This window comes from Lethenteron reissneri, chromosome 9 (genome assembly GCF_015708825.2).
Source record: "Lethenteron reissneri isolate LAM-NWPU_2019-01 chromosome 9, ASM1570882v1, whole genome shotgun sequence".
NCBI lineage: Eukaryota > Metazoa > Chordata > Hyperoartia > Petromyzontiformes > Petromyzontidae > Lethenteron > Lethenteron reissneri.
In genome coordinates, this window is record NC_083787.1 from 6,555,308 (window position 1) to 6,571,456 (window position 16,149).

Here is a 16,149-nt window from a genome sequence, read left to right on the forward strand (position 1 = left end):
CTGATAAGGCTATCTAGTCAAACTAATTACCGCACTGCGTATGAAAAGCCTACAGCCAAAATGTATTGTAGCAACCAGATGATCAGCAGCTCTTACCCTAAATTAGTAGGGGACACCTAATATGAAGACATAAGATCCCCCGTATAGCGTTAATAGACTTTTGGGGCAAGTGTTGTTAGCGAGCACCGATGAAGACCACCACGGTACACGAGGGGGTGGGAGGAAAGTACCACGCCCGACCGCCTTTGTTTTCCCCTAGCGTTGATATTTATACACCGCACCAGATATTAATTTGAGGCCGAGTCAACCTAGAGTCGGCCCGGGACCGGCCCAGATGATAAAACTCGAGATACCGGGTTCGCAGCGCAGTGCGCTAACCACTACACATTAATACACAAAGACAAAGATCCCCCGTATAGCCTTAACATACTGTTGGGGCAAGAGCACACACACTCACTGCTCCAAAGCCATTAGCCAGCGCACCAACGCGCGCGGGGACATTGGCTAGAGAGGACATAAACAATTAACCCGTAAAAACAAAGTTTTTCACTATAAATCCTTAATATGCGTGTTCAATGGATCACAACCCAGCCCACATTGGTCTTTGAAACGGGCGGCTAGAGTCCTCTCGTCCTCTGGCTTGAGATGGCTGCCACCTATGGGTCAGATGATTGCCTGCCACCATTAAGCAATTGGTAATTAAATATAAAAAAAAATTCCTAAAAAGTGTAAAATTTTGGAATTTTTTTCAAAATACATTGTCACGCACAACGAGTCTGTGTGCAAAATGTCAGCTCGATTGGATCACGGGAAGTGGGTTAAAAAACGACCGAAAGATGTGCACGGTCGTAAGCGCACAATCAAGCAAGCAAGTGAACTTAATATAAAGGATTTAAAAACCCTCACATGGCACAACCTCCCACGCCATCCATTACGAGAGTCCTTGACCATCACTCTGCCCGGTTTGGTATTAAAGTGAAAGCAACATTTGCTACCCTGTAGACGCGCATTTCATGGATGTTGGGTAGTGCGCTGGCGGCTAGCCGCTTAGTTTGCACGGCCGATGCAAAACCATTTGTGCGTAAGAGGAGCAACAGGGTTCGAGACAGGCCCATGGTGACCTATACGGCATGCAGCAGCGGCGGTGGCAATTGGGACTATTTAACCGATGTTGCTTAAAAGGTAATTAAAGCTCCATGGACCGGAGCTTGGGACAGCTTCAACCTGTTCATTCTCGGAGGCAGCCAGCCCTCTTTGTGTGCTCCACAAAGACCAAAGTAGGCACACATGCATGGCGAGTGTGCACGAAGTGTACTGGAATGCACGCGTATTAATTCATTGTCGTCCAACATTTGAGTCGCGGAGAGCCCAATTTGGGATGCATCAGCTGTGTTGGGAAGTGAGGCAGACGCTTGCCGTGTCAACGTTGATGGATTTATTTGCGACTTAGCTGAGGGTAATATTTCATATGGGACTTAAATCTAAGATTGTCTAAACGAGTGTCTACAAGCCAGCTTCGTAGCAACATTTCAATAGACCGAGCACTGTTTCTGGAAGGGAATAGATAAGACATTATTTATTCTTTAAAGTCTACCGGAAAATGCACACTGCATTAAACACGTTTTACGTATTCTCTATTTATTGGTATATATGTACAAACATTTACCCCACCCCCCTCCCTCGATTACATTATTGGAGTTGTGAGACATAGTATGTATAAAAATACAACTTGCGTTCAGTTGCTTACATTGTTTTTACTGACATTTGCAATATGTCTCATGCATATTAAATACTTGTCTTAAATATGCTTCGAAGATCGTACGTACGCGTGTACGTGTGCGCTGTGCGTGTGTGTGTTTGCGTGCGTGCGCATACGATTGGTAAGTTTAACCGGCATGAGTTTTGTAACGTCATTGTGAACGAGCTGTGTTTATGTTTTCTCTAGCCATGTGGCTTCAGGGTATAATGCATGTAAACAGCACTTAGCTAACGCCAGTGTGAGATCGTGTATTCAACTCCTTGTGTATCTCCAGACGACACAACGCCAGGTGTTTGTGGTTGTTGAGTACAGGGTAGTCCAGATGTATTGTGACCCCAAATTAATTGACCCCTAACATATTGTTTTACCCTTTGCATATAAATTTCTGTTTTAAATAAACCTCGTGAGTCTTCTTGGTTCTTTCGGTAAAGCCACGTAGATGGGAAGTAATAAAATAATAAAAATAAAACATAATAAAATTATTCTCACGACGTTTCGGCCACAACGCAAGCAGCCTCACGACGTTTCGGCCACAACGCAAGCAGCCTCACGACGTTTCGGCCACAACGCAAGTAGCCGTCCCCAGGTGAAAACCAGGTCTGTCGAGGCGACAGCGTCTTAGAGACGCTGTCGTTACTTGCGTTGTGGCCGAAACGTCGTGAGAATAATTTTATTATGTTTTATTTTTATTATTTTATTACTTCCCTTCTACGTGACTTTACCGAAAGAACCAAGAAGATGAATCCCTGCAGTCACAAAAGCTTTAAATCGAAATTTTATTACGTTTTATTTTTATTAGTTTATTATGTTTTATTTTTATTAGTTTATTATGTTTTATTTTTATTATTTTATTATGTTTTATTTTTATTATTTTATTACTTCCCTTCTACGTGACTTTACCGAAAGAACCAAGAAGATGAATCCCTGCAGTCACGAACGCTTTAAATCGAAATTAAACCTCTTTAGGTTTTAGTGAAATTAATTGGGGGGGGGGGGGGGGGTGTCACAAGACATCTGGACCGCTCTGTACAATGGGCATCGTGAGTCATCACTGACTCACACAACAACGAATTGATGTTGGCCTATGTATATCGTTATATATATATAAATACTGTGATTAGGTCAAACCCAACTCTTATTTGCTAGATAATTACGAAGTAAACTGCTCCTTCATATCCACTTTTGAAGAGAACATTCAAGTGATATGGATCACACAAGTCCCTTTGATGGCAAACCTGGAGTCCATTATAATTACAATCACAGCACTATCGGTAGCTGAAATGGCAATTACACCGTAGATGTGATTCATTGCAAATTATGCAAATTAGAATTGTAATTGACCCAGGGTTCTGCATTGAAGTGTGCACGAACTGCCAGATCAATGACGGATTGTGAATGGGCCAGTTTTAAAACGGATTGTGAATGGGCCAATTTTTTTGTGAATGGTACCATTTTTATCAATGGCAGCATTTTATATCAATTGCAGCATTGCTATTGAATAACATTGTTTTGTATTTACTTAAACATGTATCGTGTACATATGAGCATTCATGGTATAACTTTTTGAAATCGTGTTGGTCATTGTCTGAGCAAATGTAATAAATTACGATGATTGTGTTCTTTTGCTAATTTGGTTTCGACTTTTGTCTTTGGCATAAATACACTTCAGAAAGCTCGATTCGAGAATCACGTCTGCTCTATTCGGTGTTTCGTGCTGTACATATACATACATTCATTTACAGAAGAGTGCCCACTTTGAGAAGATACCACAAATGTCATGATCGCGGTGAATTCAAAGACACAGCATCGTGTCACCCTGCGGAATTAAATTACACCATTAAAATAAATGTATCGCTCTTCATTTGACAAGGTGGTAGCTCAATGAGATTCAGTGTCCCTTTTTTCGAGGCAGGCCACGGTAACTATCGGGATGTAGAAGCAGCCATTATACTAGTAGGAACCTCCTGGTAACACCAGCTCACAGGGGATTATTGTGTCCGTCGTGCAGGGAGGGGCTGGGTAGGGAGGGGATGGTGGGGAGGGGCTGGGTGGGGAGGGTGGGGCTGGGTGGGGAGGGTGGGGCTGGGTGGGGGGTAGGGCTGGGTGGGAAGGGCTGGTCACCCCTGTGGTGCCCTTATAAAACTCAACGTTTAACTTACTCACGCCGGCTTGTGCCCGATCTCACAGTCGGGCATATTTGCGGAATACACCACGCCGCCGTTGACCCTGGCCATTGACCGAGCAACCCAACGTTCCTCCCAGCTCTCTCCGCAGGAATGTGTTTTAACAATACATACCGGGTGGACGTTTTAAAACCGTTCAATGACATTGACACGGGGTCTTCAATGTCCTCAAATAAAACTCAACTATTTAATTTTACCAGCTCAAGCCCACTGAGCTATGCAGCTCTTTCCAGAAGTGACCTGGCCACAAATGTTCGCTCGACGTTGTGGCTTATCATCATGTGCATGTACAACAGCCAAACATGCTCAACGCACGTTTCTAAACGAGGACGCCGAGAATAATCTACGCGACCGCGGGGAGAACACGCAAACTCCACATATACAGACATAGTCAGGGTCAGGCTCCGAGACCCGACCTCCTGCATACCAACACACAGGAGATAACATCTCGCCACCGCGGAGAGATCTATCCTCACAGGAGGAGGAGGAGACACCCCCCTCCCACGCCACCCACTCCCACCGCACTAATGTGGAATTTCAAACATCGGTTCATAACGTGCAATGGAGATGAGGACTGCCCCTCTGTGCTTTAAGCACGACGACGCTGCGATTGAGACGCGGCTTTACTTAGAACTGACAGCTTCGCTTGGCTAATGCCGAGTAAAATGTATCACGCGGTCGGGGTTAGAGTTGCGAATTGGTGCAAATTTGACGGGCTGGCGAAGCCTCCGACTGATGTGCTCCACGAACCCACGCAGGACGCTTGCATTCCTGCAGCTCTGCCTTCCAATCATTCCACCTGCATTTTGTTAATTGGATAACAAACCTCGACTACGCGAGCGTTGATTGCCGCTCCACGTGGAAAGGGCACGCCGTTTCTAGCTCACTCACAGGCAGGGGCGGTTTCTTCATTAGGGCGATTGGGCGACGCACCACCAATGTCATTCAACCACAGAGTCACGCTAGCCGTCACTGTCAGCCTCTGGATATAGTCCAATCAGCGTCATGTCACGTTCTGTGGAGTACCGCCTCTTTTTGGGCAATTTCACTCCGGCTGAGAATCGCCACGAGTGGCCCCATAGACTTACATTCAAAGATGTTTTTTTTCGAAGGGCGGGCGCTCCAATGCATTCTCAATGGCTTCCGGGAGGGCTCGCCCTAACGTGCTTACGTCATCATACGTAAGCACGTTTCATCCAACAATATAATTTATCGCCACCTAGTGGAATCTTTAATAAAATAAACTTGAGTGGTTTGTTTTAATAGTGAGTATAGAAACAAACAAGATGTATTGTAAGAGTCACTTTATTTTTCATTAATATTAAAGAAGTGAAGTTGCCTTTACATGCTTAAGCTGTTAATTTATCCATTGCATGGGTGGACCTTATCCTTATCAATCATCCAGACATTTGCCCCCCCTGAGAGATTTTGCAGGAGCCGCCACAGCTCACAGGTCATTCAAAAGGACGAGCATTTAAGCAATTCTGTTTCACATGACCGCATTGTTACAGTTGTGTTTGCAGGCAAATAGACATTTGAACAAAAATTGGCATTATGAACAGATTGAAAAATACCCACGTATGTGTACTTCTGGTGATGCAACAATAAAGTACAATGTAATAGCATTTGGATGTATATAGCATCTATTTGTGACCGCGTATCAAGCCACTGTGTAGAAAACGTGGGCATATTTAGTTTGTTGATAGAGGCAGTCAGTCATAAGCAGTGGAACATGGAAGGTCTTCAGGCTGGACTTGAACAGGGAAAGGAAGTCTATAGCATGGGTGGCTGAGGGTAAGGAGGCCCAGTCTCTTCAGTAGCATGAGCCACCTGCCACTGAACGACGGTGGACTGTTGTGTTGCTTTAACAGACAGACTTGGTTGCTGGGGCAGATAGTGCATAGAGGGGATTAGAGTGAGATGAGAGGTAGGAGAGTGCGTGGAGGGGAGTAGAGTGAGATGAGAGAGTGTGTGGAGGGGAATAGAGTGAGATGAGAGGTAGGAGAGTGTGTGGAGGGGAGTAGAGTGAGATGAGAGAGTGTGTGGAGGGGAGTAGAGTGAGATGAGTGGGGAGAGGTAGGAGAGTGAGTGGAGGGGAGTAGAGTGAGATGAGAGGTAGGAGAGTGTGGAGGGGAGGGGGGTGAGATGAGAGGTAGGAGGGTGTGTAGAGGGGAGGGGAGTGAGATGAGTTGGGAGAGGTAGGAGAGTGTGTGGAGGGGAGTAGAGTGAGATGAGAGAGTGTGTGGCGGAGAGTAGAGTGAGATGAGAGGTAGGAGGGTGTGTGGAGGGGAGGAGAGTGAGATGAAATGTAGGAGAGTGTATGGAGGGGAGGGGAGTGAGATGAGAGGTAGGAGAGTGTGTGGAGGGGATTGGAGTGATATGAGAGGTAGGAGAGTGTGTGGAGGGGAGCGGAGTGAGATGAGAGGTAGGAGAGTGTGTGTAGAGGAGTAGAGTGAGATGAGAGGTAGGAGGGTGTGTAGAGGGGAGTAGAGTGAGATGAGAGGTAGGAGGGTGTGTAGAGGGGAGTAGAGTGAGATGAGTGGGGAGAGGTAGGAGAGTGCATAGAGGGGAGTAGAGTGAGATGAGAGGTAGGAGGGTGTGTAGAGGGGAGTAGAGTGAGATGAGTGGGGAGAGGTAGGAGAGTGCATAGAGGGGAGTAGAGTGAGATGAGAGGTAGGAGGGTGTGTAGAGGGGAGTAGAGTGAGATGAGTGGGGAGAGGTAGGAGAGTGCATAGAGGGGAGTAGAGTGAGATGAGAGGTAGGAGGGTGTGTAGAGGGGAATAGAGTGAGATGAGTGGGGAGAGGTAGGAGAGTGTGTGGAGAGGAGTAGAGTGAGATGAGCTGTAGGAGGGTGTGTAGATGGGAGGGAGGTCTTGCATCCACAATTATTATTCTAAACTATATAAAACTATCGACTTTTAAATTACTCGCTAAGGCCCACAGACTAATTAGCTATTTTCAAAGTCGACCTGACTACAAATGATAGTTCAACGAGGTGGCTTATTGCATGTGGGGATTTACTCTGAATGCACGTTGATTCTAAATGTGGAGGGAAAAACCGGAGGACCCGGAGACAAATCCACACGACCGCGGTGGAGAGAGGACATGCAAACTCTAAATATACAGGCGTCGTCTTCTTGGTTCTTTCGGTAAAGTCACGTAGAATGAAAATAATAAAGTAATAAAAATAAAACATAATGCAATAATTCTCACGACGTTTCGGCCACAACGCAAGCAGCCGTCCTCAGGTGAAGAACAGGTCTGTCAGAAAGACATCTGCTTGCGTTGTGGCCGAAACGTCGTGATGAATTATTGTATTATGTTTTCTTTTTATTATTTTATTATTTCCATTCTACGTGACTTTACCGAAAGAACCAAGAAGATGAATCCCTGCAGTCACGAAAGCTTTAAATCGATATACAGGCATCGTTGGGGTCGGGATCGAATCCCACGACCTCCTGTATGTCCAGGCGAGGGAGGTAACAGCTCGCCACCGCGGCACTCCCATTCTGTTAACTTGTAAATGCTAATTTTAAACCAATGCGAAGTTCAGTGTAATGGTGTATGCAGAGAGTAATGTACGACAAGCACCACATCAAATAGGCCATTTCAGGTCATCTCATTAAATGAGCACCGGATTGGTTGACAGGCTGCGTTTTGTGTCGTGTTACTGGACTGGGCAGGTTGCGTTTGTCTCGAATTACCGGGCACACCGAACGCACCGTGTGGTGGACATTGCAAGGGCTGCAATGTGGATCAATCACAATTCAATGAACACACACCACGCCTGCTGTATCACGTTAACGTCACTCACACTGTGATCACGACAGACGCCGGGCGGCAACGTGTTAGCGCTTAACAGCATCGGTGCCTACATTCTGGCATTTTAAATGAAAATGCATGATTGTGGAGTTGTGCTTTTTTGTAGCTTGATCGTTTGTTGCTGTTGTTGATGAATATTGAATACAAAGCAGGGACGAGGATGGTGTATGTTTATATACAGACTGACGCGCCTATATGCATGCCGCGGTGACTTCTGATGACCCTTTAACTTTCCTCTCAATGCGCGATTGAATGTTGTGCAAGTGATGTCTCCATATCTCACAGCGGAGGAGAGTTCAACGATTTAATCATTGAATTGAGCTTGGTGGCAGACGCGTCGGGGACTTTGAAATAAAATGTTGTTTTTCTCTCTCTCTAATTTCTCCGTATGACCGAGTGGTGGGCACATGTAAACGGATCACCCAGAAGATTCACGCCAATGTCAAGTGTCTCCCTGTTCACATGGAATGGAAATTTCCACACTGCCACGGCAGGAGACAGTCCCGTATGTACGTACGTTGGACTTTCTTTCGCACCGTGCACAGCTAGCCGTCACCCCATTTGATTGCCACTGTTGACTATTCACAAAGTAATATTCATTTTAATACTCACCACTCCAAGCGATTATTTGAACTTGCAAACTTCCGATCGTGAGCTGCGTTATCTGCCAACACCACCTCCAAGCCATACTTGCATCAAACCCGCTTTGCTATGTGTTTGGCAGTTTAACATTTAAAGTTGATCAAAAACTTTGTAATATACTGCGTGTTATTGCAACAAAATAAATTATAGTTTGTGTGTGCGTGGAGTGCATCTACCAGTCGGTTAGTGAGTCCATAACATCTAGGCTTGTCCCTAACCTCCTGCCAGCGAGCCTTTGACACTTTACGTGGCATCAAAGTGCACCTAGCCTGGCACACGTGTCGTGGCGACGTCACGGCTGCTTAGTGGTGAATGGCGGTTGTTGTTGTGTTCATATTCAAGAGGCGGATGGCATTCATATACATTGGCATTCCTGAAAATTGCACATTCTTATGGTGACAAGCAGCCGTTATCCGTTTCTACACACGTTATAATCACAAGTACGTGCTGCGAGTGATCTGAATGACGCGGTTATTATTATTACACCAGACATAATGAGATGTAAATACGCTTTGTGGCCCAAAATCCCACCCGCAAAATTGCATTAGCCAAAAATGACATCAATGGTCGCGTTTAGGAAAGGGCCCAACATTATTTTCTTCAGAAACAAATAAACAGCTGTTGAGGATCAGCTTAACTGGGACAATTTATTATGCAGCGCATAATCCTTGCACGCGGTGTACGAAACACATCGGGCGACAACGTGGCGTGACTGCACCACGTGCGCTCAATTAGCGATCTTCCCGGATGCACAGCGGCGTTGAATCACGTTCGTATGCACGGCCAATTAAGCCATGGAGAGGCTTCGCTACTTGCTGCCGCAATTCCATGAAGCGACTACAACGGCGCCATGCAATTATATTTTAATGATAATTCCCGAACGAGATTTAAGTAGCCGACTGTCTTCACGGAGTGCCTGGTTCGTCAATGTACTTGAGTTGTGTACGTACAGTTCACTTAACCGTGGACCAAAATGATTAATTTGTTATGTTTGGTCATTTGTATTCAGATCGTGCCATCCGTGTCATGTTTCTCCATTAGAATGTCTCGCAAGAGAGTGACCCGTTCGTGTCCTAGAGAACGGCCGATGAAAGTAGACAATACAGAGCCGCCTCTGAGATCCCTTTAAGTGACCTCTGGTGCACACACCGGAGAGGGAAACACTCTCCAACCCACTCTGTATATGAGAGTACCATTCTTTGCATGACTGCATGACAATCAAACCGATATATATATATTTTTTATTTCTTAGTGCTCGAATGAAGTGCAGAATCAAACTGATTTCGATGGCCTTTTTTGTTGTGTTTATTGGTGCTCGTGTTGATACCATCGCATCACGTACACCCGAGGACCGGATGTAATCATTGCCGCCAGCTCAGCCCTCTGGCTCCTGCACCACCCAGCCACATGCCAGAATCGCTTAACTCTACGTTGAAATCATTAAACGGCAGAAGGTTGCCCTCAATGATGAGAACTGCTCCCTCGTCAGGATTCACCCGAGACCTGATTCACACTAAATTGCTCAACGCTGAGCACGTGACACTGTTGCATGCATGTTGCGCTGAACTTCTTTCGCACCGTTCGTAGCCAAATGTGCTAATCAGAGGTGCGGGGGAAGGACACGACTGTAGGCTAACTGTGATTGGCTACTGTAAATGACAAACGTGTAAATATTGGTGTAAAGTCATTTGGCAAACCACTGTTGGATGAAGGCCTCTCCAAACAAGTCGGTCATGGAGTTTGTTTGACCAAACTTCAGCATTCTGGTCAGAGCTTCAAAACTCGTCGAATTCCTCCCGTCTAAATAAAGATTCAGATTGATTCTGGTGCAGGACTCATTTGGATATCACTCATCGCTGATGTTAGTCGTGGCTTGGAATCTAATTCGGGTTATCGAGTTCACGGTGGAGGGAGCTAAAACGCCCCACTGCTCCACTCTACTCCACACTGCTCCACACTACATTCACTCTACGATTGGCTAAAATGCTCAGAGGCAATCGGAGCAGGCGAAAGTTGCCTTTGGTATTGGCGAATTTGGCAGGGCTGAGAAGAGACAACAGATTCAAACTAGCTGGATAAGTAAAGTGTTTTGGGACCGGCATTAAACGCCCAGATGCAATTCTCAGCATGTTCTCAGGCTGCGCCTAAACTTATTTTCATAAATGTGCTGGAACGTGTGCAGAATATGTTCCACTGTATTGTAACTACAAGACAGGCCGCCACATTCATATCCTGATGAAATTACCAAAAACACATCACCTTGCCGATTTGCCCTTTTGATAGTGATGGAAATCAAGCAATGAATGAATATCCTGCCAAATACATGAATATGTATTCTCTACTTCTAACGTCTTTGCCATGGAAATGTGAAATGCTCACACCCGGCTCAAGGCTACTAACAGACTCTTTGTTTTTTTCGGTAAAGTCACGTAGATAAAAAATTAAATGAAAATAAATTAAATCACGACGTTTCGGAGGCAACACAAGCTTTTGTCTTTAGGTGTCACCGTCACAGCAAAATTACTGTATCAAATGAAAAAAACCCAAAGAGTATGGACCCTAGCAGTCACGAAAACTTCAAATCTAGAGCTACGAACAGACCTGTGCTGCCTCACTTACTAATAAACACAATAATCACAGTGTAGAGCCATTGATCAGTCTGCTACTGTTTAAGGCCTCCCCATATTGTGCCAGGCACGTGGGTGTTTGGCCATTCTTCACTACTGTAATGTGAGGATATATCCGGCTCACTGACGTATCACAACTCGTCATGATGATTGGCTCTGCCGGTCCTGGTTTATAGCCAATGGGGGAAGCCTAGGGGCGTGGCCCTGACGTAATGGAAAGGTGACAGCTGTAAGGATTGGTTCTGCTGGCTTTGGCCACAGCCAATGGGGAGAGGAGTCAGGGGCGTGGTCCCGGGAGCTTATGAGGTGGCCTGGAATATTCCATGGAGGCTAACGAGGATTGGCGGAAACGTACCACGTGACCCGGGTATTAAATAGGGGTGGAGACGAACGACACGTGGTCAGAACGGGAACGAACAGAGGAAGGGGCCACGCGGGAGTGGGGCTCCGGGTTGCCACGTGGCAGTGTGTCTCGCTCTCTCTCTCTATCTGTCCCTCTCACGCTGCCTGCACATTCTACCCGTGGTTGTGTGGATTTTTCTCTGGGTCCTCCGGTTTTTCATTTGTAGCAATTGGCTGCTGTACATTTCCACGTAAAAAGCCACTTCATTGAGCTATCATTTGTGGCCGGGTGGCTTCTGAAATAGAGTTATAGAGACAAATAGGCCTTACCTGGTAAAATAAAAAGATAGCATCTGACAGTCATCTCAGTCAGTGGGCATTGATACACATTCCCAACTGCACCTTTGTCTGCCTTCGTGGTGACATGGATTGCACTCTTCCAAGATTCTCATTTTAAGCTGAATTTACCGAGTTGAAGCCCAGGCAAAATTCAGATAAAATATACTGGTTTGTGTTGTGTCTGGTAATTGAACCTGGGTTGTTGGAATTGTAGTGCACTCTGCCACTGCTGACACAAACTTAGATTTTAAATGTAATCAACATTTACACAATCACTCCTGTCCCAGCATACACATAATGCACAAGTAGACGCCTTTACATTAAGCTCGACATATCACGCAGGGAACTTTCCTATCTTGATGGATGACGATCTGTTAACATATTTGTGTTGTTGTGTTTAATCACATCACTGAATTTAATTACGTATTATTGTGTGTGTGAGCACTATCACACGTGTACCCACGACTCTTTTCTCATGCAAGGATCATCATTACAATGCGTTTTTTTTTGTGTTTAACGTGTTAAAGATGAGCTGCTATACTCACCCAACGTTGCTGTGGTTATTAATCAGTGAATATTCTTCGTGGCTGGTCATCAAATGTCCCACAAACAGAGAATGAGAAGGGGCACTTTTTAAATTCCCCTTTGTGAGACGAAAAAAACATCCCTTTACCCTAGCTCCCTTGAGGATCCCAATTTCCATTTTGATAAGGTCTGAGCATTTGTGTGATTTTTATATATGAATTGAATATTTATTTATTTGTTCAAGGACTGCGAGGAAAGGACAATTTCGTGTGTTGACAGCCACTTTAGAAGGGCGTTCAGTGTATAAATGACAGCATGGTGAGCGTGTGCTCAGTGTGCGGGGAAGGTTACCCATGCCTTGAACAAAAACTCTGAAAGCGTGGCTTTATTATGCACCGGAGGTACACCGTATTATAATTACCACAATTAAAGGTTAAACACATTCCTGCGGAGGGAGCTAGTAGGAACGTTGAGTTGCTCGGTCAATGGCCAGGGTCAACGGTGGCGTGGTGTATTCCACAAATATGCCCGACTGTGAGGGCGGGCACAAGCCGGCGTGAGTAGGTTAAACGTTGAGTTTTATAAGGGCACCACGGGGTGACCAGCCCCTCCCTACCCAGCCCCATCCCTCCCACCCCCCACCCAGCCCCACCCTCCCCACCCAGCCCCTCCCCACCCTCCCCACCCTCCCCACCCAGCCCCTCCCCTCCCCACCAAGCCCCACCCTCCCCACCCAGCCCGTCCTCACCCTCTCCTCCCCACCTAGCCCCTCCCTCCCCACCCAGTCCCTCCCATGCACGACGGACGGACGGACACAATAATCCCCTGTGGGCTGGTGTAACCAGGAGGTTCCTACCAGTAAGATGCAGCCCTACAAATGCTTGCATGCTACTGCCGGTGAAAGGGTTTCGGACTAGAGGAATATATTTTTCCCTCATTTCCGTGCTGGTAAACTTATAAGAGGTGGGGGAAAAACCTCCACTTTACCCCACCACCCTTTGACCTGCTATTCGACTAACCGTGGTATACCCATTTATGCCGCTGGTGTGGAGAGAGGCGGAGACAGTTCAGAAACTTGCACCATTGTCTTTGGTGTGGACCAATCAATTTCAAGGACAATGCAAACATTATCAGAGTTTAAATTTCGATTTAAAGCTTTCGTGACTGCAGGGATTCATCTTCTTGGTTCTTTCGGTAAAGTCACGTGGAGAACAGGTCTGTCGAGGAGACGGACTCTGTCTCCTCGACAGACCTGTTCTCCACCTGAGGACGGCTGCTTGCGTTGTGGCCGAAACGTTGTGAGAATTATTTTATAATGTTTTATTTTTATTATTTTATTATTTTTATTCTACGTGACTTTACCGAAAGAACCAAGAAGATTATCAGAGTGTGTTTTTTTGTTAGAATTTTGGCTGCAGGTAGTGTGGTTAATGTGAACATGATTCCTCGTAAAAAGGTTTCAGTTTTGTTGCTAGAAAAAAAGGGTAAAAAACCCATTATTATTGCACCATTGTTTTAACGAGCGTCTGAGGACACTGAAGCGGGGCAACCTCTGAATTGCATTCATTTGTTTAATTATCATCATAATTGCAATGATTGTTTTGGCCTATTAACTATGAATAATTTCTACACAGTGCAGCAAACCCTTCCTTCTCGTGGGTTTAACTCTCGCGGTTATGCACTACATTTATTGAGGTACACTATGTATTCTTTGTTTTCATCCTACACATTTACGGTACAAGTTATATTGAACACGAGGAAATTCAAATCATATGTTACATTCTTAATGTTTGGGTCGATGTAGAGTTACATAAAATTAAAGGATGGGTGGGTGTCGTATTAAAAACCGTTAACCAAACCCTTGTTTTCCCATTTGTCTTTGAGTTTGCGATCGCGGATTTGCCCAATTCGCCTATTTTCAAGAATGTAACCCCACGCCATGGGCAAGGGTTTGCTGTATTGGTGCAAAATACATCACGATTCCTGCCTGATCGCCTTTAAAATAATGTATCTTATACAATATCACTTTTATTTAAAACAGGAGTTTAAGACATTGTATTGTTCGTTTCGGGGTAAATTGCTCGTAGAAATAATGATACATCTTCTTTGTATGCATTCGCGTATTTGAAAGCTCCTCCAGTGTTTGATAAAGCAACATTAGACAACATCTCTGGTGCCAAGTGCTTGTTGATTCACGTTAGGGTTGTGTGTAACCCAATTTCCGGATAAATCAGAAAGAAAAAAATCGAAAACCAGGCCGAGGTTAGGGGCCGTCCATAAATGACGTCACGCATCTAGGGAGGGGGGTCAGATATTTGTTACGATGTGTGACGAGGGGGGGGGGTGAAAAATCTGACGTCGCATCAAAATTCGCAACTTTAAATAAATAGACAACACGTTCTACCTAATTAAATATACTTTTTAAATAAATGTTTTCTCCTACAACATCAGAGTGCAGCGCCACATTAAATACGCACTACAATGACAATAGTTGACGTCATTTATGGACGGCCCCTTACAACGTTTTGAACGATGCGTAAAAATAAATCCCTTTGGTTTGATCTGAGAGCATAATGTCACGCGGAGTAACGCGGCATCACGACCACACTTTTTCAGTCAAAATTGGCTTCACGGAAACAGCCATTAAAATTCTGAAAATACACGGTCAGTTTAACACGTAGGCTTTCGCGACCAATATCATCCATATTCTTTGGTTTTTTTCGGTAAAGTCACGTAGGTAAAAAACTTTAATTAAATTACATCACGACGTTTCGGATGCAACACAAGCCTCCGTCATCAGGTGTAACCGCTCCGGACTTTACAAAAAAAAAACAAAGAGTATGGATCCTTGCAGTCACGAAAATTTCAAATCTAGAATATCATCCATAATCTAGTTTTTTGGGGTTAGCTCGCATATATATAATCTGGAATGTTTAAATCTGCTAAACCCTGCTAAGTCGTCTATTCAACTGAAAATGTTAATTGAACATTTATCTGCAACGTTTTTGCAACGAAGTTTAACATTTCGATTTAAAGCTTTCGTGACTGCAGGGATTACTCTTCTTGGTTCTTTCGGTAAAGTCACGTAGAAGAGAAATAATACAATTATTAAAATAAAACATAATAAAATACAATTCTCACGACGTTTCGGCCACAACGCAAGCAGCTGTCCGAGGACGGAAAGAACCAAGAAGTTTAACATTTCGAATTTCGGCGACGAGAAGGCATCGAGATGAATCCACAACTCGCCACCGTTCGTGTGCAACCGATAAATCGCCACAGTTTTAGAATTCCCAGCTCTGTGTTTCAAGGAAAGTTAGTGGCCGAGACCAATGTGAAAGCTACAACAACAACCACCGCCATTCGCCACTAATTGGCGGCGACGTCACCACCGCGCTTGTGCCAGGCCAAGTGCACTTCAAGGTCCACGTGAAGCGTCGAACGCCCGCCGGCAGGCGAGTCACGGGACAGACCCAGATGCCGTGGGATGACTGAGATGATTGGCCGATGCATCACCTGCATGGCTGTGGAAACTACAGAAACGCGCACACATTGAGAGCGGATCTGGCGATAGGGTTTATTTCAGCCCTCAGCACCTGGTCACGGGCAATTTCCTTTCGACAAAACGGTGCTGGAGAAATGTAATTAGGGGGTAATACAATTAGATTGGTTTCATTGGAAGTGCCTTACCAGCGCTCTCTTAATGCATTTCCGCTGATGAGCTTGAGTGATAAAAAGGGATTTTCCAAAAGCAGCACTCCTGCTTTTCGTAGGGAGGAAAAGCACATATGGTGATTACGGTAAATTCGGACAGAGACGACCACTGCATCGTGCGCTTTAAGATGTGTTCCTGCGGCCGTCTGGAACGCCCCTTCCTTTCGATATGAGGAATCCGCTTGACATGTACACT